This window comes from Pantherophis guttatus, chromosome 4 (assembly GCF_059756535.1).
Source record: "Pantherophis guttatus breed Tessera chromosome 4, ASM5975653v1, whole genome shotgun sequence".
Taxonomy (NCBI): Eukaryota; Metazoa; Chordata; class Lepidosauria; order Squamata; family Colubridae; genus Pantherophis; species Pantherophis guttatus.
The window spans coordinates 77,584,841-77,612,326 of NC_142066.1; the positions used below are offsets into that span (position 1 = coordinate 77,584,841).

A 27,486-nucleotide genomic window follows, 5' to 3' on the forward strand; every position below is an offset into this window, starting at 1 on the left:
TGGATTGTGCCTCCTTGCATAGTTCGTATGTATGCTATATGTTTCATCAATTTCTATCAGCATCTCTTCTTTCTCTGTCCCTAATACCTTGGCTAGTAACTCTGCCATAGCATCCGGTAGGTCTTCCCCTTTCTCCTCTTCCATATTCTGGAATCTCAGCTAATGTGCTGTTTTTTCTGACTCTAGCAGTATTACTGTGGTTTCTAACTCTTTAATTGCCTGGGTTGAATCCCACTTCAGTCCTCCCTTTAGACCATTCTTTTTGTAATCCACAATGTCTTATATGCAATTAGAAGATAATAATAATAATAATAATAATAATAATAATAATAATAATAATAAGTAGTAGTAGTAGTAGTAGTAGTAGTAGTAGTAGTAGTAGTAGTAGTAATGGGCCCAGAATAGGAAAAAGAAATTTGTAATCCAAAAGGGACCACTCTGCTTCTCTTTAGCATTCTGCTTTATCTGTCCAATAGTATTATGAGTTCATCAAGAGTATTTATAATCCACAGAGCCTGATAAATCACTTCAATGTCTCAGTATACCAAAGAAATGGAGCCAGGCAACATTTAGCCTGAATCCACGTTATTTGTAATCCACCACCAGTCAGCCAAAGTTATAGGTTATAAGATATCCAGGAACAGAGAGAGAGAAACAAAGATGGGGTATTCATTCACTTCCACCGTCCTTCAGTTATATATCTTTTTTGCCCATACTCCTCCTTGTTCCATACTTCTCTGCTTAGAGTGGTTTATATGTCAATGCAAGAAGGGAAAGCCATTTTATTTTCCCTATTTTAACCCACAGTCCAGGAAAGTGACTCAAATTATCTCTATCCAAATTAACTCTGTCCAAATCTTCCTTTCTAAACTCCAGTCCAGTTCAGTCTCTCTGCTTTTTTTTTTTACCACAACAACTCTCCCTTTACTCCTTCCTTATTATTATGGATCTCCATGTTTTTTCCTCACCGTCTAAGGTGGGGGGAGGGAGAAGAAAATCCCTTCCTTCCTTCTCACTGAAGTTCCCCTTTCTTAAACCAGCATAGGGAAATTCATTCACTTTGATGGAAATTAGAAAGAAACTTCATCCAGGTCCAATCCATTGCTTTCTTCCGCTTTCTCACAACTTGCTCCAACCAGCTGTCACCACTTTTGGTTCAGCCATTAATGGCTGAACCAAACTCCACCTTCTTCCAGGAAGGATTATTCCTGACCAGCAAAATGGACCCCTGCCCGTTTGTGATTGACGGAGAACACTTCTTCTCCCATCATCCCTATGGGGCATCTTTGGCTCCAAGGAGCCCCTCAATGGATAGAAATCTGCTGTGCTTCATGGGTAACCTGCTCACACACCCGTTTGCAATGACTCCAACTGACTCCTCCCCTCTTCCTTATATCTTGATTATATTGTAATGAGTTGGACTTCTTTTCTTTGAAGTACTGTTCTAGGGTCTCCTGAGTGCACAGAATATGTAAGTCTGCATTTTACATGCTTTCCATATTAGATAATAATTGTGTGGTCTACTAGCAAATACTAGTGTCTTACCTTCTCCAACCCCTACTCATTCAAATTTTGGGTGGCTGGTGGCTCAGCAGACTAAAAGCATTGTGATTAACACCAGCTGTCTGCAATTACTGTAAGTTCAAATCTCACAAGGCTCAAGGTTGACTCAGCCTTCCATCCTTTCTAAGGTAGGTAAAATGAGGACCCAGTTTGTGGGGGCAATAAGCTGACTTTGTATAAATATACAAAAGTATGAAGGCTATTGCTTAACACATTGTAAGCCACTCTGAGTCTCCGGAGAAGAGCGGCATATAAATCAAATTAAAAAAAAAATTGTGCTGAGAAATGAAAATTGCTCTTCATCTTTATAGGATGGAAGATAAAAGGGGATAGACAGACATGAAAATAGAATGGGACTTGACAGATCACTGGATTTATAAGAAGATACCACATGAAATTTATGTATGTCATTTGCAGGGTAAAAAGAGCACTAGTGACCCTGTCCCAGAGGTGGGATTCAGCCGGTTTGCACCGGTTCAGATGAACTAGTTGTTAACATTTTGCAAAGTTCAGAGAACTGGCTGATCCCACCACTGGCTGGCCCCGCCCCACCCTGCCCTGCCCCTCCCAGCCATTCCTTATCTTGTCTTGCCTGCCTTGGCTGGTGCCCAGAGTCACACCCGCAGCATAGCTGCTGCTGCTCTCTCGCTCCCTTTCTCGCTCCCTTGCCTCAACCACACGGTCCCCGCACATGGCCTACCTTTCTGCATCAGGTACCTGCATTTCCCGATCTCTGCACCTCGCCCAGCTACCTCCGACATACCCCGGTCTACCTTTCTGCTCATCTGCCTTCCTTCGCCTTCACCACTCACCTAATTTTTGGAAAATTGCTGTGACCTACTCATAATCTTAATTTATTTGGCATAGGTACCTTTTATAAGTGAACTTTTTTTTTAGTTCCCTTAACCTCTTTTTTTTTTTTTTGCTGATATCTATCTCTATTTTTAAAATATGTCTTAAGTTTGTATTCAACCCTTATAAAAGTTGGTCTAGTGATGGGCTCAGTGGATTGGGGTTCTTTCCTCTGCACGAACTGTTCCTGCATCTGAAAAGAAAAGGAATAAATAAAGCCATCCTATGGAATCATTACTTGTTTTTCAGAAAATATGCTACTTGTCTTGAGTATAAGCTGAGCCCAATATTGAACCCAATTCATATATTCCATTTTTTAAAACTTAGGAATAAATTTCAGAAAAAGAATTCAGTATTGCTTTGTGAATGTACCTATGAATTTCATTCTTCTTGATCTAACTTCTTAGATGATTTTGGACTATATCTTTTTTGTTTGTCCCCATTTTGTTGGACCCCAATCCCCCACAGTCTTAAAAAAATTACCACTCTAGTGAGGCCATTCTAGTTGCAAAGCAACCACTAAAGCATGCATTCATAAAGATAAAATAATGTGAATCCTAAGAAAATAAGCAGTTGCTGAAATAAAATGAACAGTGCCGCCTGGCAGGAATGCAAGGCTGTAAAAAGCTTCAGTACATTTTCAAGATGAAAAGTCTAAAAAGCTTAGGTGACTAAACATGGCTTCCCCTGGCTTCTCCCTCTCTGCTATAGAGAGACCACTCCATTAGGGACTGTTGGTCCTGGTAAGACCTGGGCTAATGTAAGGTAGTCTTAGTTAGGAAAGATTTTTGTGCCAATACTGGCACAAAATAACAAACTTCCTTGGTTTGTTAATTGTATTTCCATTTTAAGTGTTTATTTTTAATTATTAATTGTAATTATGAAAATATCAGCCATTCTTTAATATATATACAGTGTAACATCTTTTGCATGTCATTCTTTATAGACTGTCATTTTTAAATTCACTTTCAGCTCAGTCTCAGTCTTGTCTGGTGAAACTTGTTCCTCTTCCATAACAACTTTAAAACACTATCTATAGTGTCAGACACTCTTAAAAGTAACTAAATATCACTGATCTCCACTCCTTGCCCACTTTCCTTGCTCAGCAGCCTTCACTGCTCACCTAGTTTTTGGTAAGTTGCTCTATGTCACATGTATAGGGACTGCGTGACTCACCTTCCCACCCCATTGCATTGCCCATAGAAAAATATGCTCCAAACTAAATCGAGTCTAAACTAATTTTTAAAAAACTTTTTGCAGTAGCCCTTAACAGGATGAAAAGGCAACAGAGTTTGACAGTTTTTTTCAGTAAGAAACCAAAATTGGAATCAATTGTATCAGAATTGGCCTTGGATGATCCAATACAGTCACAAGCACAATCACCCTAACTTGGAGAAAGCAGCATGTCAATTACTGAGCTAAAAACCGATAACTCAATAATTGAAAATAATCTTCCTGACTGCTGGACAGTGCAACAATATAACAACTTTAAAGAAAAATATGAGGGACTGGTAATTTCTAACAAAAAGTTAAGTTGTGAATATTGTGAAAAATATGACTTCATAAAAGAGAAAAGTGTTCGTGTGTCAAAAGAATGGAAATATTTTCAGATTGAGGCATCGGGAAAAAATAAAGAGATACAACAAGCTTCTCTCTAAGGAAAAAAATGAAAGAACATTTTTCATCAAAAGCTGATAACATTTGTAAAGAGAACTTAAAACAATGTGAGCAGGATTCAATAACAAAAGGAATAGATAAAATGACTGAAAAATATGTAAGTACTACTTGTAGAGTATTTAATACAGTTTAAAGCCTGGCACAAGATGCAAACCATTTTTAGACATAGAAGATGAGATAGACATGCAAATTAAAAATGGATTAGCTATGGGAATAGGATTATATTTACATAAAACTGCAGTGGAAATAGTTGATTTCATTGCAAAAGAAATTTTAAAAAACCTATTTACTAAAATTATTGAAAATAATCTGAAAATATGTTTGATTATTGACAAAACCTAAATAATATCTTGCAAACCAATTGGTATGCTTTTCTTAAAAGCTGAGGATTCAGTTACCTCACCAACAATTTTCGTTGAGCTAATTGAATTGGAAAACAAGATGCAGAGACAATATATTCTTCAGTTATGGAAAGTTTAAATAATGTTGGGCTTACTAAGAATTACCTAGAAAAAAAATTTAATAGGATTTTGCTCCGATGGTGCCAGCATTATGCTTGGGAGAAAATCTGGAGTGAGCACTAGTATAGCAAATAATAATTTAATTGTAATTTTTTTTTTTACTACTTAACCCCCCCCCCCACTTGTCCGCTATTTTTTGGAAGCAGACCTGGCAACCCTACTTACATAACAGTTTTATTATTTTTTTGTCAGGTATTATCTAATAGTTTTTCATTAATATTTTAAAACTCTTTCTTGTAACAAAATTTAGTTTGATGTACCTCTTTTATTGTTCTTATATAAGTATTAAATGCATGAAATAATAAACTACCTTTTGGCATATCTTTTTTTATACTTAAAACAGACATTAGGGCAAAGAAGTGACATGCCCACCCAGGGCCGGATTTAGATGAAAAGAGGCCCTAGGCTATTCCACTTATGAGGCCCTTTCACCTATAGTGAAAGTGTAATTTTAATTTTGCTAACAATTTGAATGTAGGCCCCTCTTGATCTTGAGGCCCTAGGCTGAAGCCTAGTTAGCCTATAGGAAAATCCGGCCCTGTGCCCACCCACCCAAACCAACCCACCCATGCCCACTGAGCCAGTCATTAGGTGCATTTGTGTTCCCATCTTAATTACAAACAGTAATGAAAAATGTTGCATTTCCACAGAGGTTTTTATCCAAAATTTCAAATCCAGATTTTAACAGGATTTAATAGCATGGAATATCATCAAGCTCTTTGGCACCTGTTTAAAAATGAAAGTGATTCCTTTACAAACAACATATTCAGAGTTCTTTTCAGTTGATATTTTAAGATGAAAGGAATGGGCGGGGTGGGTGGGTGGGTTTACAAGGATTCCAGCCACTGAATTACTTTCCATTTAGGACACAATTTGGGCAAGAATTAGGGCTTTCCCCCTTATAGCTATTTGTCTCATGAAGGTAAATCAGCTGGAAATGAAGCTGCTTAGACTGCACTTAAGATTCTCTTGCTTGTTTCCCCTCCCAGTCTCATTCTCTCTCTCTTTCTCTCTCTCTCAAAAAAAAACCAAAACCATATTAGAATGACACTTTCGTACTTTTTAAAACAGGCTTCCTATTATCTGAAAATCTAATATTTTATCTCTACAATTGTGTCCAAATAGATTGCATGTTTAGATAACAAAACCTTTATCAATCTGATGATTCATACATATGGGTTATACAAGTGATTCTGCTTGCTATAGGTGGTTGCCCTTTATACATGGGTGGTGGGGTAGGAGGAGAAAAAGTACATTTATCTCCAATCCCCGTCTTTATATGTTAGGATTGCATATATTTATAGTCCTGAAGAGGGCAATGGTCATCTACACAAAATCAAACCATCATCAGAAGACAAGGAAGAATAAAAGCTTATTTATCTCACAATGTTCTTGTCATAGTAGATATATTGATTCTATCCTTAATTCAAGCATCCTGTTCTTTATTTGACAAAGCTGTAGCACTTTTGAAAAACTTGTCTTCATTTATGAGATACACACAACAGCTGCTTCTTATATAGCTCTTGCATCAATTTTCCAGATTGTATTAGTGCTTTTGTTTAAACCACTGTTTACCAAGTTCTGGAATGGTCATATCTTTCAAAGGTTATCTGCCTTCTGGCCTATTTCTAGGATTTGCTGCCAAAACTTATGACTCCTCTGATAGCAAGCATGATCCAACATTTTTATATGAATTAGCCTCAGAGCCAAAGTCTTCTCTCTGCTCTAATCACAATTAGATTATTTTGTTTGTGTAGACTATATGACTTAAATATTGAAGGTAATAAAGCAAAGTGATAAAGAAGAAACTATAATAATTTATCAGAATGAATCCATCAGGAATTCTTCTGTAGCATCCTAATATTGTGACACATGGGGCTATTTACTGGAGAAATGATTTGTTTCACTGTTCAGATTTTCATTGTACTTATTACAGTTTGTAATGTAGAAAACTAATAATTTTAAAATGTTCTAGTTAAGAAAACCAACACAAAAGCAGCAGCTACTCCCACCTCAAACTTATTTTTTTTCTTTTCTTTTTAGCTTATGACAGTGCTTTTGATTCAAGTTCCCTTTGTGCATCATAAAAACTATACTAACTTATTTTAAAACCTCCATATATAAGGAAACTGTTGAAGAAATTAGATTTTAAATACTGTTTGCTTCCTCTGTGAAAATGGGAATTAAAGGAGCATATTGCATAGAAGGCTGTAACATCATTCTCTATATTGGTTTGGTTCATAAAAAAAACCCTTTGATTTCTTTCTTTAAAGTTTAAAAACATCTCCATGTTATTTATTTTAGTGTATTCAAATGTATGAATCAATGCATTCAATGCATTGCATTCAATGCATTCAATGCAAAGAATATGTAATGGTTGTAATCTTCACTCTGACTTAATTTTAGCAAAGCTGCTGACAAATGGATCATTTTCTTCATGAATGAGTATACATATTAAGCTTTTCTGATGTAGTTCTTTGCCAGGAAGAGATGACCCATACAGTTAAGAAAGACAATCAATAGTGAAGTGGTGTATATCTAGGCTGATTCATTAATAAACTATAGTCCAGCTGTAGTCCACCTGTTTGTCCCATTACTGATTCTGGTTTCTTGCCCTATTTTGACATCTTGTGACCTATGTCACAAAATCAGTATGTTTAAATCTGCCAAGCCTTCATATATCAATTTTACTTATCCAGGGTCAGTGGTGGGATTCAAATAATTTAACAACCAGTTCTCTGCCCTAATGACTGGCTGGGTAGGCGTGGCCGGGTAGTCATGTGACTGAGTGGGCATGGCCAACTTGATGACACTCATCACACCCAGCCCTGCCTCCCAGCCACTCGCCTCAAAGGCAGAGGTGGGATTCAGCCAGTTCACATCGGTTTGGGCTAATCCCACCACTGGCTGGCCCTGCCCCACCCATTTTTCAGCCCACAAGTCCACAAGTTGCCAAGGTTGGATACCTCTGAGCTAGATGTTCTGATAGATCAGGGTTTTTCAAATTTGGCAACTTTTAAGATGTGTAGACTTCAACTTCCAGAATGCTGTCTGGGCAATTCTGGAAGTCCACACATTTTAGGATTGCAAGTTTGAAAAACTGTCAAAAATGGGCAAATTAAGATCCCTTTTAGGGATCTTTACTTTGGTTTCCTTTTTTTAAAAACACCCAACATATTACAGATTATTCTGAGCAGCATATTTATGAAGGAAGACTCTAATAGAAACATGCTTTATGCATAAAAATATAGAAAGGAATATAAGGATCACTAATCTCCCCACCTTCATGGACCATAATTTATGAGAAGAAGTTCGCAATGATCTCAACAGAAGTTTTCCTCAGCTCTGCTTTGCCTGAATATGCAATATCTATCCTCTGTCACTGAGCTGTGATCCTTCTGGCCCTAAAAATAGTTCTCTCAATCACAAGAGTTGTCCTCCATTCCCTTTATTTTATAGTATGGGACCCTAAAAATAGACACAAAGTTCTCCCAATCATAAAACTGTCCTCTTCTGTCTTTATTTATATTATGGAATAGTCAGATAATGAAGAAAAGCTGAGCAGGAGAGATACATGGACAGACATTATTATTGATCTGATTTATCCTAGAACTGTTATTATTGGAAAAAAGGGACTTTTACACTGATACTTAAGATTCCTTCTCTACCCCACCCCATTACTTTTTTGGGGGGGGGTTCTCTTGGTTTCCCTCCCTCCTTTCCTTGATTTCTTTCCAAAGAGTGCTTGTTGTCCAACTAAATATGCTACAGACAGATGTGTGTTTTAAAGCATAACCTGTTTTGCAAAGAGATGTACAGATATGAAGAAAAAGTCCAAGTGGGTAGCAGGATTTTTGACCCTCTTTCAAGCTTATTTTCTCAGAATTGGTTCTAAAACTGGACGTAGAGTTTATTAGTACAGAAATTGTAATTGGAGCAAAGAAGGAAGCAGGAGGCTTTAGGAAGACAACATTATGGCAATTCAAGTTTTTGATGAAGTTTTCTTGGGTAGGGGCGGGGCCAGCAGTGATGGTTTGCTGAGTGGTGGGCAGTATTTTAACAACCGGTTCGCCTGCACCAGTCCAAACCAGCAGAAGACCACCTCTGTCCATGGTAAAAATCACCAGCCAGCCTAACAATCTACCATTTCTGTTGTGTTCGGCGGCCCCGGCAACTGGGGACGCCACCCCGTGATTGGCCAAGAGGCGTGGCCTCCCTAAAGCGGGAGTATCTGTGGTTGCTGATTGGTTATCGTTTGACAAGCTAAGGAGTATAAATAGGCTGTCAGTTCTCCTCAGCCTTGTTCGTGTTTTCTCAATGCATGTTGCTGTTTAATAAAGTGTTCTGTTTAAACGCAACCTCGGCCTAATTCATGCCTGAACAAACTATTTAACAATTTCTAAATTCATTCCATTGCCAAATAAACTTTTTCATACATAGCATTACAAAAAGAGAGCTGTTTTACTTTTTTCTTCTATAAAACGATATATTTATACTTTGATTGTCTTAACTATTCTCTTTCTGCTATTCTGATGTTTTGTTTCTATATTATATACACATATACTTCATCCACAAGTATAAAATAAGGTGTATAAATATAAAGCAAACAAACTCTTGACTGATAAAATTATTCATCTCATCTTTCTTTTTGACTACTCCTTACATCTCTTTAGTGGATTCCTGTCCATTTCTGGATCAGGTTCTAGTTCATAGGGCTAAACGGGAGCTTGGAAGTCTTATACTAATTTTTCCTTTATTTCTCTTCTTACAGGAGATATTTCAAAGAGTTTTTACGGTTATTCTCCATATTCCCTGTTGAGCTATCTGGTCCATTTAGTGCATTTTAATAGTAACATTACTTCAGCATCTCACTTATTTCTGGGGAAAATGCATGACTAGTGATGTGTATTTGTATGTGCAGTGTAGAAAAATTTATGTGAGAGTAACAAATATTTGGTTCTTGAATATCAGTCATCATTACAAGTATTTTCATAAAAACACTTTGAAATAAATCATTATTCCCTTAACTAAAAATAAAATTAATGCAAGTGGGGTGCTAGATAAAAAATGATGAGAGAGAATGTTTAAAAGATTATCTCCAAACTCATCCCATCCCACAATCACCATTCCCAATACAAAACAAATTATCATAGTCCATCTTCTACCTACCCCTCTTTCAGGAAGGAGTGTAGCACAGTACATGACTATTTAGGTTGGTGAAACGTGTTTATTTCAGTGTCCTTGTTAGTTTGTGTATTTATCTTTTCTTAATATCATCCTGGTAAGTAATTGAATAAACTCAAGAGCCCGTTTATTTAAACATGTGGTGAGCATTTTTATTATAGTCTTTCCCCCTTTCATCTTGTGTGTTTTAAAATGACTTTGAAATAAGCGAAAAGCTCTTCAAACCAGGAAACATCTTATACCATTAGTTTGTAGAGAAAATAACACAATGGGAACCCTCACACCAGTGCCATATAAATTCCTAGCAGCAATAATATCTTAGGACTGAATCTCACACAATAGGCTGCCTAACATGACTAAAATCAAACTGTCAGACATAATGCCAACATATTGACATTGTTTTCGCCCTTCCCTTTGTTTCCTTTGAGAATGTATGAATATCTACAGTTGTGCCTGAATGTTGGGTGTTGGAAAGAGCTTGAGTGTTTGTCTATGCAGTCAGCAAAGTATCTAATTAAACACATCAGGGTACCACTTGTCTGACAAGTTATTTTCTGACACCTGCAGTTTGGGACCTTACCAAGGAATTCTGCAGCATTCGCAGATGAAACTCCTGACAGGTTAATCTAAAAGAGACTAGGACAAGAAACACATTAGTTTGCATAGACTATGAATCCCATTGCACACACTTAGGTTTTTATTTTTTAAGTGATGAATTTATGAACTGCCTGGGGATTAAAAATATTAATTTCTGTAGAACATTGGTACATCTTGCCAATGTTGTTCTTGATTATCACTGGACAGAACACCCTCTGACTTTTAAAGAGCTAATTTCAGCTAGATTGACAGCCTTAGTATACTATTACCAATATTTTCATTCTCTAGAGCTTTTGTGGGTTCTATATTTTATAGAAATAGGAAGAACAATAATGATAAAAAAGACAAGGTTAAAACTTCAAAACTCCCTGTTAACAAACTGTTATTGTGATCACCTCAGAGAAAATTTTCCATGGCATTTTAACATCCCCAAAATTAACAATAATTCCTCCTGAACCAAATTTTCTCTTTGTTTTTAGTTACATTTCTTATCAATTGTTCTGATTAAATATAATAAGTTCTCCAAAACAGAAAAATACTTTTTCTGACCCCATTGTCAAAGAAGGGAAAGAAAGGAAGAGGTGGTAGCAGTGGTGGGATTCTGGGGGTTCGGCCGAACCCTTTGTTAAATTGCTGGCTCGCCCCGCCTCTTGCCCCGCCCCTCCGCACTACTATTTATTCCCAATAAATGGGGTGAGTGAGCCAGCAATTTAACAAACGGTTTGGTGTTTTTTTGTAATTTATTGGCTCCGCAGCACACCGAACCATTTGTTAAATTGCTAGCTCGCCCGCCCCTCACCCTGCCCCGCCTCCCACCCGCGCGGCGCCAGCCTACTGTAGCCAGGGGTAGGCAATTGTGGCTCTTTTACAACCTGTGGACTTCAACTTCCAGAATTCCTGAGACAGCTTGGCTGTCTCAGGAATTCTGGGAGTTGAAGGCCACAGGTTGTAAAGAGCCACAATTGCCCACCCCTTCCCTAGCCTGAGTTCCGCTGCCTGGGATCCACATGGGCTGCCACGTGGTTCCCCACCGGCTCCGGACACAAGAGAGCAGGATGGAGAAAGCAGCTTCCATGCCTTCACTCACCCTCACTCTCTGCTCTGTTGGATCGCCGGCCGTTCGCTTACCCCGCCCACTCCCAATCTATTGCTGCCTCTGGAGTCCCAGCTGATGGCTAGAGGAAAAAAAAACTTCAAATTCTTGCCGCGGGGCTTCAAAGGGCCGCCCTATAGCCAGTGGTGCAGCCGAACCGTTTGTTAAATTGCTGGCTTGCCCCGCCCCTCCGCACCACTATTTATTGCCAATAAATAGTGCTGGGTGAGGGGCGGGCGAGCCAGCAATTTAACAAACGGTTCGGTGTTTTTTTGTAATTTTATTGGCCCATGGAGCTTCAGCATAGGCTAATTAGCCCCTTGATTCTATCGGCCTCCCGGCTCTCAGCTGATTTGTCTCAGCTGTTTTGCTCAGGGCTCTGCTGCTTCCTTGCAAAGAGTCCTGGAGCAGATTTTTTTCCCCCTTAGCTCTGCTGAAACACGAAACTGAAACTGCTTCAAAAAATGTCACTAAATACAAGTAATTGTTCTTCAGCTGCTTTCCATGGAACTACTACTTCTTCAATATTCCAGTAATCTGGCTCCAAAAAATTGAAAAATTGTAATTTATTCATGTCTTGAAATTGGCTGCAGCCTATTTTTAAATGTTCACAATCCATTAGTCTTTTATTCAAATTCATTACGATGCTTCCTAAAAAGCATCCCAAGGAAGCCCAACAAATCAATGATTTTCTACAAATTTTATATTTTCGAAGGTTTCTGAAATAATTAATTCATCAACTTTTTTTTACATGCATCCTTTTCCTTTCCAAGCATTTCAAATGCTTTAATAGATCTTATCACAAGTTTTTGAGCCTTTATTATGTCTACATTCTTGCTTGCAGTAGATTTGAAAGAAATTTTGTTTAGAATATTGATCACAATGTCAAATCAGTCAAGATTTTCAAGACAGGCAGCCATACCTAAGTATTTTTCATTTGGATGAAAATAGTGATGTAGCACTGGATAAGCACCCCACAGAGCTACGGCTGACTTTAAACTATAGGCAGCCCATCTTGATCCCAAAACTCTACCAATCTCTATAATTTCAATTCCAAGTTATTCGGATGTTGTGGTAAACTCAGTTTGGTTCTTATTGGATTGATGAAAAATAGTATATATCTTATCAATAAATATTTTAAAATTATTTACTTGCTTTATTTCCTTTATTGAATCATCTAAAACAAGTTGGAGGTGATAGTCCCATATTATTATGTTTGGAAACTCTTTTGCTATACTAGTGCTCACTCCAGATTTTCTCCCAAGCATAATGCTGGCACCATCGGAGCAAAATCCTATTAAATTTTTTTTCTAGGTAATTCTTAGTAAGCCCAACATTATTTAAACTTTCCATAACTGAAGAATATATTGTCTCTGCATCTTGTTTTCCAATTCAATTAGCTCAACGAAAATTGTTGGTGAGGTAACTGAATCCTCAGCTTTTAAGAAAAGCATACCAATTGGTTTGCAAGATATTATTTAGGTTTTGTCAATAATCAAACAGTTTTATGTAAATATAATCCTATTCCCATAGCTAATCCATTTTTAATTTGCATGTCTATCTCATCTTCTATGTCTAAAAATGGTTTGCATCTTGTGCCAGGCTTTAAACTGTATTAAATACTCTACAAGTAGTACTTACATATTTTTCAGTCATTTTATCTATTCCTTTTGTTATTGAATCCTGCTCACATTGTTTTAAGTTCTCTTTACAAATGTTATGAGCTTTTGATGAAAAATGTTCTTTCATTTTTTTCCTTAGAGAAGCTTGTTGTATCTCTTTATTTTTTCCCGATGCCTCAATCTGAAAATATTTCCATTCTTTTGACACACGAACACTTTTCTCTTTTGTGAAGTCATATTTTTCACAATATTCACAACTTAACTTTTTGTTAGAAATTACCAGTCCCACATATTTTTCTTTAAAGTTGTTATATTGTTGCACTGTCCAGCAGTCAGGAAGATTATTTTCAATTATTGAGTTATCGGTTTTTAGCTCAGTAATTGACATGCTGCTTTCTCCAAGTTAGGGTGATTGTGCTTGTGACTGTATTGGATCATCCAAGGCCAATTCTGATACAATTGATTCCAATTTTGGTTTCTTACTGAAAAAAACTGTCAAACTTTGTTGCCTTTTCATCCTGTTAAGGGCTACTGCAAAAAGTTTTTTAAAAATTAGTTTAGACTCGATTTAGTTTGGAGCATATTTTTCTATGGGCAATGCAATGGGGTGGGAAGGTGAGTCACGCAGTCCCTATACATGTGACATAGAGCAACTTACCAAAAACTAGGTGAGCAGTGAAGGCTGCTGAGCAAGGAAAGTGGGCAAGGAGTGGAGATCAGTGATATTTAGTTACTTTTAAGAGTATCTGACACTATAGATAGTGTTTTAAAGTTGTTATGGAAGAGGAACAAGTTTCACCAGACAAGACTGAGACTGAGCTGAAAGTGAATTTAAAAATGACAGTTTATAAAGAATGACATGCAAAAGATGTTACACTGTATATATATATAAAAGAATGGCTGATATTTTCATAATTACAATTAATAATTAAAAATAAACACTTAAAATGGAAATACAATTAACAAACCAAGGAAGTTTGTTATTTTGTGCCAGTATTGGCACAAAAATCTTTCCTAACTAAGACTACCTTACATTAGCCCAGGTCTTACCAGGACCAACAGTCCCTAATGGAGTGGTCTCTCTATAGCAGAGAGGGAGAAGCCAGGGGAAGCCATGTTTAGTCACCTAAGCTTTTTAGACTTTTCATCTTGAAAATGTACTGAAGCTTTTTACAGCCTTGCATTCCTGCCAGGCGGCACTGTTCATTTTATTTCAGCAACTGCTTATTTTCTTAGGATTCACATTATTTTATCTTTATGAATGCATGCTTTAGTGGTTGCTTTGCAACTAGAAGGGGCGTTGGTCCTACCTGATACACTCCTTCTCATTGGGTGGAGACAGCAGCCAGTATGGGTAATCCTCATTCAATCAGCCTGAAGGACTGGGTCTATCCAAAGCTTAAATCCCGCCCTTGTTGCCGGGTAGACCAGCTTTTGGCGAAGACTAAGGAAAGACTCGGTGTGTGATCCAGATAAGAGAAAGTTAGAGAAAGAAACACAAGACCAGCCTGACACAAAAAAACAGGAGGGCCTGGCTGCTGTCTCCACCCAACGAGAAGGAGCGTATCAGGTAGGACCAACGCCCCTTCTCCATTGTGGGTGGAGACAGCAGCCAGTATGGGACATACCCAAGTTCACTGTCCTGAGACCTGGGAGGGCCCAGGCTGGTCTGAAATAGCCTCCCCAACCCTCTGCAATACCTGCCGACCAAAAGCCGCCTCCACAGAGGCGAATGAGTCAATTTTATAGTGCTTAATAAAGGGGGCCGGTGAGGTCCACATGGCTGCACGACAAATCTTTAGCAATGGAGCCTGAGTAGCCCAGGCCGCCGACGTTGCTGCACTGTGCGTAGAATGAGCAGTCACATGCGAAGGTCATGGCAGAGAGTGGAAGTCGTAGGCTGAAGCAATGGTCTGTCGGATCCAGCGCCCGATAGTAGAAGAAGACACCTTACGACCCAAGGAGACAGGGAAGAAGTAAACAAACAAAGCCTCTGATTGTCTAAATGACGCTGTGCATTTGATATAGATGCGGAGGGCACGTCTGACATCCAAGGTGTGCCAACGGCGTTCGTGAGGATGAGAAGGACGTGGGCAGAAGTTCGGGAGAATGAGTTCTTGAGAGCGATGAAACACTGAGTTTATCTTCGGCACGAAGGTTGGATCCAGGCGGAGGATGACACAATCAGCGTGAAACACGCAAAGGTCCGCCCTGGTGGAAAGGGCCGCTACTTCCGAGATGCGCCGCGCCGAAGTGATAGCCACCAGGAAGGCGACTTTACATGACAACAAACGCAGAGAAGCTGTTTGTAGGGGTTCGTAGGGAGGCCCCATGGGAGACTCCAAAACTAAAGGTAGGTCCCAGGTGGGGTAACGGTGCAAAACGGGAGGGGACAGGTTAGTGGCCCCGCGTAGGAAGCGTCGAATTAGAGGATGCTGCGCCAACGATGAGAGGGATCCGCAGGTAAGGACCAAAAATATGGCCGCAACTTGGCGACGCAACGTATTTGGCAAAAGTCTGTCAGTGAATCCACGTTGTAGGAACACCAGGATGTCCACTATCGAAGGCTGTAGGATGGGCACGCCATTCCTGTCACACCAAGAACAGAAAGACCGCCAAGTGGCAGAATTAATCCTGTTAGTAGAAGGATGACGGGAGGCCTGGATTATATGAATAACATCGTCCGGAATATGAGCCGTGCTCAAAGAGAGCCGCTCAACCGCCAAACGGTCAGATTGAGCCACAGGAGGTCCAGGTGGTTCAAAGCCCCTTGAGTCAGAGTGTCCAGTGTAATCAGGATGCACCGGGGGGGCGACAGAAAGGGAAACCAAGTCCGCAAACTAAGCTCTGCGAGGCCAGTGAGGAGCCAGGAGAATCACCTCCGCATGTTCGTCCAAGAGCTTGCAGATCACTCTGGGGAGTAGCGACGTTGGTGGAAAGGCGTATAGCAGACCTCGTGGCCAAGGAACTCGGAGGGCGTCAACAGCCTCCGCCTGAGGTGATGGAAACCGGGCGAAAAAGTGGGACAGCTGAGCGTTTGCTGGAGTCGCGAAGAGGTCCACGACTGGAGTCCCGAACCGAAGGGCCAGGCTCTTGAAGATTTGGGGGTGGAGTCACCACTCCGCATTGTCCACCTGTTGTCGGCTCAGCCAATCTGCCTGAACGTTGTCGATGCCCGAGATGTGTTCTGCCCGAAGAGATCCGAGATGACGTTCTGCCCAGAGGCCGACTTTCAGAGCCACAGACAATAGGGCCCGTGACCTGGTGCCCCCCAATTTGTTCAAATGCGCCTTGGCTGTTATATTGTCCGTCAGGACAAGAACGTGGGCTCCAGCTAGTAGTTGACGGAACGCTCTGAGAGCCAGGAAGATGGCTTGTAACTCTAGCCAGTTGATCGGACGGCGCGCATCCATCTCGTTCCACACACCTTGGGCGAACTGGTCCTGACAATGAGCCCCCCAGCCGCGGAGGCTGGCATCCGTGGTTACCACCACTTTCTGGGGCTCGAGAAAGAGGGAACCTGCTGAAAGGGCCGGGGACCGCCACCACCGAAGGGATCTGCGAACAGCAGGAGGAAGCAGGATCTGACTGGATGATGTGCCTTTGCCCGCCTTCTGTAGAGGTAAAAGAAACCATTGGAGCTCCCGAGCGTGGAGCTGTGCCCAAGGGACAATGGCTATGGCTGAAATCATCTTCCCCAAGAGTTGGGAGAGAACATAAGGGGAGACCTTCCGAGATCCTTCAACTCTAACCACCAAATCTCGCAGGCTAACCTGACGTCTGGGGAAAGAAAAACTTTACCCTGTAGCAAATCAATCAGAGCCCCTAAATGAACTAGGGAAGTAGAAGGGACCAGATGGCTCTTTTCCAGATTAATGGAAAAACCATGGGCAGCTAATGTTCTAAGAGTGAATTGAATATCCCAGGTAGCTTGGAAAGTGGAAGACGACAATATTAAAATGTCATCTAAATAACAAAGGAGCCTGACTGACGAGAGTCTGAGGTAAGCGGCCAGTGCCGCCAACACCTTAGTAAAGGTGCGGGGGTGGACGAAAGTCCGAAGGGCAAAGCCCGATATTGATAATGAACTCCCCCATAACAGAACCGTAAATAGCATCTGTGAGAAGGTAGAATTGGGATGTGTAAATAGGCCTCCGTAAGGTCGATGGAAGAAAGGAGATCGCCCCTCCTAACGCCGTCAAGAATGGATTTAAGAGTCTGCATCTTAAATTTCCGGTACACCACGTACCGATTCAAACGTTTTAGGTCCAGAATGGGTCTCCACCCCCCCGAGGATTTAGGCACCAGAAAAACACAAGAATAGAACCCCGTACCAATTTTGTCCGCAGGGACCAGTTGGATAGCCTTGATCGAGAGGAGATGCTGAACAGCAGAGTCCATAAGGGCCCTCCTCTCGACGTTACGAGAAATCAGACAACAGACAAAGGTGCTCAGGGTGGGGGAAAAGAAATTCAATGGCCAACCCTGATCGTAAGGTGGCCAGGACCCATTTATCCAAAATAGACTTCTCCCAAATGGCAGCGAAGAGGGCCAATCTGCCGCCAATGGGAGGGTCAGAGATGCGACTAGTGACGGCGCCGGTAGGAATGACCCCCGCCCCCCCCGAAAGGGCCATTTGGATGCAAGGGGTTTACCCCGGGACAACCTATCTTGGGATCCCCGAGGCCGCCCGAAATTATTGAAGGGCTGTGACGGAGGGGAAAAGGAGGAGGAAGAGGAAGGACCCCCACCATCAGTAGCCCGGGAGTGAGGCCGAGTAGTGTAAGGTACATAACAGATTCCCCCCTGCGGAAAACAGGGGCCAAAATTTTCTTTTTGTCTCGAGTCTCGGTCAAAAAAGGTTTCAAGGCATCCCCAAACAACCGGTCTCCTCCAAATGGAATAGCAGCCAACCGCCACTTATGTCTAGCATCCGCCTGCCAGTGGCGAAGCCAGACCAGATGACGTGCAGCCACCGAAGACGTCAGCGATTTTGCCGCAAAACGAGCGGCGCTCAGAGTCGAGTCCGCTGAAAATTGAACCGCTGCAATAATCTTATTGAGGTCCTGCTTAATCCGCGCATCGTCCGGGGACAGCTTCTCCTGAAGTTGACGGAGCCACAGCAGGGTGGTGCGATTGAAAAAGGAAGCCGTCGAGGACGCCTTGATAGCCCATGCTGCCCCCTGATGAGCCCTCTGGAGAACCAGATCAGAACGACGCTCCTCAGGCCGCAATCCCTCATCTGGATCCCTGGGAGCATTAGCATTCGGTAGAAGAGAAGCCACAGGGGCATCCACTGACGGAAGTTTAAGTAGTAAGTCCAGGTCAGACGCAACATTAAAGTTCTTTCTGTCAATAGATGAGGGCAGGGGGGCAGAGCCTGGAGAAGCCCATTGTCGTTTAACTGCATCCAGGAACAGAGGTGGGGCAGGTATAGCAGTGACTTGTTTGGCCGGCTCCGTAAACATTGGGTCCAGGGCCCCAGGAGGAACTGGAGTAGAAGGCTGGTCAACTGGAGAAGACAGTTGGGCCGTGTTAATGGCCTTAAAAAGTAAGGATTTAAACAGAGCTTGTGGGAACAGGCCGGATACGACAGGTTGGTCCGGAGGCAAATCATCGTCATCAGATAAGCCAGAACCCTCAGCATCCTCCACATCAGACAAAGCAGAAGACTGGGCAACCTGCGAGACAGAGGGAGAAGAGGGTCGTCCAATGACATCCTGCTCTGTAGTATGATGACGCACAGGAGAGACCGATCTCATCGAAGTAGCCCTGCTAGGATGAAGGGACCTAGCGGCCAAGGATTTCTGCACCGCAGTTTCAATGAGCAGTTGTAAATGGTCATAGGTCAACAGGTCTGGAAAGGCCAGAGGAACAGGCCCTGTTGAGGGAGCAGGGATGGACGCTTCCTGCGCCATAACTGAAGTTGGAGCAACGGCTGGGGTAGATGGTCCAGGGCCCCACAGGTCAGAAGTGGAAATTGCCACAGGGCAATCTTGAAGAGACAGCTGGTCAGGAGTTGCAGGTCGAATATCCTGAGAAACCCCCACATCAGTCGCCGCCATTGGTGTCACACTTGCAGAAGGGTTCCGCTCAGTGCATGCCTTGTCGCAGAGCTTTGTAAGCACTTTATCATGGCGCTTTTCCACTTTCGAGGAAGTACCACCATGTTTGCTATGCCCCTTATGGTGCGAGTGCGGCCTTTGGGGCTGAGCTGGGGCCTCGCTAGGAGCCTGGGCAGAAATTGGAGGGATAGTAGACGGACCCTCTGAGTGGGCAACAGAAGAAGCTACGGCCTTGCTGCCGTGCTTTGTCTTAGCGACTGCTTTGGGCATGAGGACACTAAGCGAGGCAGACAGAGATGTGATCAAGGGGCAAAGGGGGAGCGCAGAAACTCCACAAGGACCCTCAAATGTCAATATCTTAGTTCAGCAATTAGAGGGGGGAGCGCGGAAACTCCACAAAATGGCTGCCGTATCCATCAGTAAGTGAAACAAAATGGCGGCCGTCAGTAACACGTGAATTAAAACAGTCCTATTAAAGCAGCCTGTCCAGTCACAGCAATTGGTGCTTCGAAGATCAAAGGCACTTGAAAGGAAGTTGAGGAGAGCAAATAGAAGTCCGTTTGAAGAAACTTGACTCCCAGATGAAAGGCAGCCAAATGAGGTCAGCCATGCAGCCGCACGATCGTGCAGGCTATGGGGGCAATCCAAGGGTCCCACTGGGAGCAGGCAGTTCCCTCCTCAGAAATCCAATGGCCAGGAGCAAGGGGAGAATGAAATCCAAGCCACAGTGAAGCAAACGGGCCTGAAATTAAAGCTGCACTGCAGTCCCGACAAAACAAAATGGCCACCACTCAAACGGCGCGAAAACGGCCGAAATGAAGGAATCAGGAGGCTGGGGCTATTTGGAACAGGCACAGGTCTGAGAAGTCCCCAACGATCTCCCCTCCAGACTAGAAATCGCCCCAGGCAGTAAGGCAGAAGAAATTGCCACAGGCAGCAAGGCAGAAGAAATCCTCCCTTTGCCTTCCCAAGGAAAACGCTGTTAGGCTAGGGGCAGCCCCAAGCAACCAAAGGGAAACTCACAGCACAGTCCAGAATCACCAAATCCGAAGGAAAATCCAGCAAGCGAAGTCCATACAACAGTCCAGAGTAAAATCACACTGAAGGAATCAAATAGGAAGCAGAATTTAGACAAATTAGAGACAGCTAAAGACCACACGCCAATCCTGACTGAAGGACTGAGTCAAAAGCTGGTCTACCCGGCAACAAGGGCGGGATTTAAGCTTTGGATAGACCCAGTCCTTCAGGCTGATTGGATGAAGATTACCCATACTGGCTGCTGTCTCCACCCACAATGGAGAATGGCCTCACTAGAGTGGTAATTTTTTTAAGACTGTGGGGGATTGGGGTCCAACAAAATGGGGACAAACAAAAAAGATATAGTCCAAAATCATCTAAGAAGTTAGATCAAGAAGAATGAAATTCATAGGTACATTCACAAAGCAATACTGAATTCTTTTTCTGAAATTTATTCCTAAGTTTTAAAAAATGGAATATATGAATTAGGTTCAATATTGGGCTCAGCTTATACTCAAGACAAGTAGCATATTTTCTGAAAAACAAGTAATGATTCCATAGGATGGCTTTATTTATTCCTTTTCTTTTCAGATGCAGGAACAGATCGTGCAGAGGAAAGAACCCCAATCCACTGAGCCCATCACTAGACCAACTTTTATAAGGGTTGAATACAAACTTAAGATATATTTTAAAAATAGAGATAGATATCAGCAAAAAAAAAAAAAAAAGAGGTTAAGGGAACTAAAAAAAAAGTTCATTTATAAAAGGTACCTATGCCAAATAAATTAAGATTATGAGTAGGTCACAGCAATTTTCCAAAAATTAGGTGAGTGGTGAAGGCGAAGGAAGGCAGATGAGCAGAAAGGTAGACCGGGGCATGTGGGAGGTAGCTGGGCGAGGTGCAGAGATCGGGAAATGCAGGTACCTGATGCAGAAAGGTAGGCCATGTGCGGGGACCGTGTGGTTGAGGCAAGGGAGCGAGCAAGGGAGCGAGAGAGCAGCAGCAGCTATGCTGCGGGTGTGACTCTGGGCACCAGCCAAGGCAGGCAAGACAAGATAAGGAATGGCTGGGAGGGGCAGGGCAGGGTGGGGCAGGGCCAGCCAGTGGTGGGATCAGCCAATTCTCTGAACTTTGCAAAACGTTAACAACTAGTTCATCTGAACCGGTGCAAACCAGCTGAATCCCACCTCTGGGACAGGGTCACTAGTGCTCTTTTTACCCTGCAAATGACACACATAAATTTCATGTAGTATCTTCTTATAAATCCAGTGATCTGTCAAGTCCCATTCTATTTTCATGTCTGTCTATCCCCTTTTATCTTCCATCCTATAAAGATGAAGAGCAATTTTCATTTCTCAGCACAATTTTTTTTTAAATTTGATTTATATGCCGCCCTTCTCCGGAGACTCAGGGTGGTTTACAATGTGTTAAGCAATAGCCTTCATACTTTTATATATTTATACAAAGTCAGCTTATTGCCCCCACAAACTGGGTCCTCATTTTACCTACCTTAGAAAGGATGGAAGGCTGAGTCAACCTTGAACCTTGTGAGATTTGAACTTACAGTAATTGCAGACAGCTGGTGTTAATCACAATGCTTTTAGTCTGCTGAGCCACCAGCCACCCAAAATTTGAATGAGTAGGGGTTGGAGAAGGTAAGACACTAGTATTTGCTAGTAGACCACACAATTATTATCTAATATGGAAAGCATGTAAAATGCAGACTTACATATTCTGTGCACTCAGGAGACCCTAGAACAGTACTTCAAAGAAAAGAAGTCCAACTCATTACAATATAATCAAGATATAAGGAAGAGGGGAGGAGTCAGCTGGAGTCATTGCAAACGGGTGTGTGAGCAGGTTACCCATGAAGCACAGCAGATTTCTATCCATTGAGGGGCTCCTTGGAGCCAAAGGTGCCCCGTAGGGATGATGGGAGAAGAAGTGTTCCCCGTCAATCACAAACGGGCAGGGGTCCATTTTGCTGGTCAGGAATAATCCTTCCTGGAAGAAGGTGGAGTTTGGTTCAGCCATTAATGGCTGAACCAAAAGTGGTGACAGCTGGTTGGAGCAAGTTGTGAGAAAGCGGAAGAAAGCAATGGATTGGACCTGGATGAAGTTTCTTTCTAATTTCCATCAAAGTGAATGAATTTCCCTATGCTGGTTTAAGAAAGGGGAAATCCAGTGAGAAGGAAGGAAGGGATTTTCTTCTCCCTCCCCCCATCTTAGACGGTGAGGAAAAAACATAGAGATCCATAATAATAAGGAAGGAGTAAAGGGAGAATTGTTGTGGTAAAAAAAAAAAAAGCAGAGAGACTGAACTGGACTGGAGTTTACAAAGGAAGATTTGGACAGAGTTAATTTGGGTAGAGATAATTTGAGTCACTTACCTGGACTGTGGGTTAAAATAGGGAAAATAAAATGGCTTTCCCTTCTTGCATTGACATATAAACCACTCTGAGCAGAGAAGTATGGAACAAGGAGGAGTATGGGCAAAAAAGATATATAACTGAAGGACGGTGGAAGTGATGAATACCCCATCTTTGTTTCTCTCTCTCTGTTCCTGGATATCTTATAACCTATAACTTTGGCTGACTGGTGGTGGATTACAAATAACGTGGATTCAGGCTAAATGTTGCCTGGCTCCATTTCTTTGGTATACTGAGACACTGAAGTGATTTATCAGGCTCTGTGGATTATAAATACTCTTGATGAACTCATAATACTATTGGACAGATAAAGCAGAATGCTAAAGAGAAGCAGAGTGGTCCCTTTTGGATTACAAATTTCTTTTTCCTATTCTGGGCCCATTACTGCTGCTGCTACTACTACTACTACTACTACTACTACTACTACTACTACTACTACTACTACTACTTATTATTATTATTATTATTATTATTATTATTATTATTATTATTATTATCTTCTAATTGCATATAAGACATTGTGGACTACAAAAAGAATTGTCTAAAGGGAGGACTGAAGTGGGATTCAACCCAGGCAATTAAAGAGTTAGAAACCACAGTAATACTGCTAGAGTCAGAAAAAGCAGCACATTAGCCGAGATTCCAGAATATGGAAGAGGAGAAAGGGGAAGACCTACCGGATGCTATGGCAGAGTTACTAGCCAAGGTATTAGGGACAGAGAAAGAAGAGATGCTGATAGAAATTGATGAAACATATAGCATACATACGAACTATGCAAGGAGGCACAATCCACCAAAGGAGGTGCACGTAAGATTCGTGCATCTTCACGTGCATTCGAGAAGAAATCGATGAGAGACAAAGTGCTTAAGATGAGAGACGAGCCAATACAGTATAAAGAGAAACAATCAGTAGTTCTAAAACAGGTCCCAAAAACAGTTAGAGAGTTGCAGAAGCCATACCAATTTTTAAATATGTTGTTGATTAAGTATAACATTAATTTCAGATGGTTGACTCCAGAAAGAATACTGGTCACATGGCATGAAAAGAGACATAGAGTGGATTCGCTGGATAAAGTGATGGAGTTTTACAATTAGCATTTCGGTACCAAAGAGAAACTGGAGGAGAGGGAAGCCAGTGGGGGGATTTTGCCGGTTCTAGGGGGTTCGGCCGAACCCTTTGTTAAATTGCTGGGTTGCCCCGCCCCTTGCCCCGCCCCTCCACACCACTATTTATTGCCAATAAATAGTGGTGGGCGAGGGGCGGGCGAGCCAGCAATTTAACAAAGGGTTCAGTGTTTTTTTGTAATTTTATTGGCCCGCGGAGCTTCAGCATAGGCTAATTAGCCCTTGCTTAGATTGGCTCCCGACTCTCAGCTGAATTACTCTCAGCTGTTTTGCTCAGGGCTCTGCTGCTTGCTTGCAAAGAGTGCTGATTTTTTTCCCCCCTAGCTATGCTGAAAAACGAAACAGAAAGTAAAGCAGGCTGTTGGCTTTGCTGTTGTTGCAACGTTGGAGAATTAGGCAGGCAGATTTCTTTTCTTTTTCCTCACCAAAAAAGGTAGGTGCAAACAATGGGAAATTTAGGGCAAAAGAGGAGAGTTCAAGATTTTAAAACACAAAAGAAAAAAAGCTCTATTTAACTAGGGAATTGTAATAATTGAGATACTATTAATTGTATATTGTGTTGAAAGCAGAAATGGTTAAGTTGTGGTTTGGAGGAATATATGGGGGAAATTATTTGGTTTATTATTATTGGTAAATATAATTAATTGATTTGTAAGAAATTGGATTGCATGGAAATAATTGGAATATTCATGTTCATATTGATTAATATACAAAAAAGGTAGTTATATAACTAACTGAGTTATATTAAAATGTTGAATTTATATTAAACAACTAATATTACATAATTAACCAATGTGAGGATGGATATAAAAATATATGACAATGGGAAGGGGTATAATATAGAATAGAAGGGAAAAATTGAATTTGATTAAGATTAGAGATGAGGATGAAGGGTAATATTGGTTTTTTACAAAAATAGATGAGGAATAAATATGGCAAAAAGGAAATATAGAAATTGTAAATTTAATTGAAATGACTAAACACTGTTTAAATTTGTGAACCGGCCAAATACTCTGTTCAAAGAAAATACATTGTATGTTTCTTTGTGTGTTTCTAATTATTGTTATTTATTCATATTTGTTCTCTTTTATTCTTTAAAGTTTAACAATTCATTCTTTTATCTTAATATCTTTATATTTGTTTGGGGTTGGCTTTCTTCCCTTTCATCTTTTTTATTGTACAGCAATCTTTCTCCTCAAACCTACCACCTCTCTCTTTTCTTTCCTTCTTACTTTCTCTTCCTCCCCCTCTTCTTCTCCTCCCTACTTCCTCTTCCTTTCTCCTTCTCCTCCTCTCTTCCTCCCTCTCTTACCCTCCCTCCTACTCTAATTTCCCTTCCCTTCCTTCATCCCTCTCTATTGCTGTATCCTTTTATGCATATGGTCTACTCAGAGGGCTGAAAAAGTTATTTCTGACTGGTCCTCGCACTTTTGACCAGTCCTCGAACTTACGACTGTCCTCACATTTTACATTTTTGCCCTATCTTGTCACCATGGTGAAGAGAAGCAGTTGTGAAATGAGTGACATGGTTGTTAAGAATGCTACAATGGGAAAAAAAAAAAGAATGCTACAATGGGCATAAATGATGACCAGTCATAAGTGCGAAGACCGGTCAAAAGTGCCAGGACCAGTCAGAAATCACTTTTTTCAGCCCTCTGGGTAGTCCTTTTGTGCATATGGACTACTCAGAGGGCTGAAAAAGTTATTTTTGACTGATCCTCGCACTTTTGACCAGTCCTCGAACTTACGACTGTCCTCACATTTTACGTTTTTGCCCTATCTTGTCACCATGGTGAAGAGAAGCAGTTGTGAAATGAGTGACATGGTTGTTAAGAAAGCTGCACGGGCATAAATGTGAGGATGGTCATAAGTGTGAGGACCGGTCAAAAGTGCGAGGCCCAGTCAGAAATGACTTTTTTCAGCCCTCTGAGTAGTCCCTATGCACATAGCCACGTCCACCTGGTCACATGACGAGCTAGCCATGCCTACACACTCTTGTCTGTGGGAGAACTTTTTCAATCTACGGCCCCGTGGGGTTCCGCTGTGAGAGGGCGGGCCGGAGGTCGCCCCCATTGGAGGAGATAATTTAGGACCCTCCTGCTGTTGTGGGAGGACAGTTGAGATACCAACAGCACATCGATGAACAATTGGCTGTGTTACATCTTTTGTGAAGTCCCCTGTCTGAGCTTTGGGCCTTCATCGCTGCATTTTGGAGATGTATACGACTGCAGATCTTCTTGCGCTGCGAGATTCCCCCTTCTCGCAGATGTGGCCCTCCTCGCTATCGAGGGCCCACCTCAAGGAAGGGTTTTGGGACCCAGAGAGGTGGCATGTGAAAACGAGGGGATTGAGGGGTTTTCTAACAAAATTTTTAGTCAAATTTTTAAGGGGTCCTAGGGAGGGGGAGGGTCAGATTGGAATTCGGGCTGTGGGTATGGGGGATAACCCACAAGGGGGAGGGTCGGGTCTGGCAGTGAAGCGTGGCATGTGGGATGGGGGACCCAGGATCGAGGGGGGGGTTAGAGCTTGTCCGGATAGTTTTTTGAACATCAGTACTGTAGGTGGGAGGGGTAGATATGGCGGGAGCAGGGGGCCATATCGTGTTAGGGGAGTGCACACTCGCTGTCTATGAGCGGTGGCGTGCTCCGGTCCCCAAGGCTCTACTCGCTCCTCAGGTTGCATAGACCCTCAGGACCCAGGCCTTCGGCTGATGCTGTGCAATGCCAGGTCCGTAGTAAATAAAGCCCCCCTCATCTGTGATCTTGTTCAGGAGGGGGGTGCGGACCTGGCAGGTATTACGGAGACCTGGTTGGGCCAGGACGGGGGGGTTCCCCTTGTTGAAATGTGCCCGCCAGGTTTCCAAGCATTCCATCAGCCGAGGTCACAGGGGAGGGGCGGGGGGTAGCGGTTATCATTAAAGAAGGTCTGAGACCGAGGGAGGCCACTGTTCCTCAGACGGCCGGCTGTGAATCCCTTTTTGTGAAATGGGGTCATGGGGTTCAGATGGGTTTGCTGATCACGTACCTGGCTCCCTGCCACGTGGCAACAGCCCTGCCCGAGCTACTCAACGTCATCGCCGCGGTGGTGGTTGATACCCCTAAGCTTATGGTCATGGGGGATTTCAACCTGCCGTCCATGGGCGAGACGTCAGAGATGGCTCAGGAGTTCATGGCTTCCATGACAGCTATGGACCTGACCCAGTTAATTCATGGCCCTACCCACACAGGGGGAAACACGCTGGATCTGGTTTTTGTCTCTGGACAGTGGTTGAGGGATCTTGATATAGGGGATATAGTTACTGAACCCTTGTCATGGTCAGATCACTCTCTCCTTCGTCTCGACTTTCGAACCGCTGCACCCCGCCGCAGGGAGGCGGAGCCGGTAAGATGGTTCCGCCCCAGGCGCCTGATGGAACCTGACAGATTCCAGACAGAGCTTGGGCCATTTCCTGAGGTTCTGGCACATGCCTCGACTGGAGACCTGGTGGCCGCCTGGGATAGGGCGGCTGCTGGTGCTCTGGATTGGGTCGTGCCTTTGCGGCCTCTGACCCGGCGCCGATCTCAATTGGCTCCGTGGTTTACCGAGGAGCTGAGGGAGTTGAAGCGCCAGAAAAGACGCCTAGAGAGTAGTTGGAGGGCCAGTCTTCTTGAATCTGACCGGACACTAGTAAGATCCCACATTAGGAATTACTTAGTGGCGATAAAAGCAGCGAAATGTAGTTATTTTGCTGCTCTTATTGC

General features: G+C 42.4%; 1 protein-coding gene and 2 pseudogenes across 1 annotated transcript in view; 1 reads left to right on the forward strand and 2 right to left on the reverse strand.

Moving 5' to 3' along the window:
* Positions 1–27,486, reverse strand: part of POU6F2 (POU class 6 homeobox 2) — a 658,684-nt gene that overhangs the window by 193,800 nt on the left and 437,398 nt on the right. The window lies entirely within an intron of this gene.
* LOC148114178 (E3 SUMO-protein ligase KIAA1586-like) lies at positions 1,167–5,539 on the forward strand (annotated as a pseudogene).
* On the reverse strand, positions 12,983–14,890 carry LOC148114179 (E3 SUMO-protein ligase KIAA1586-like; annotated as a pseudogene).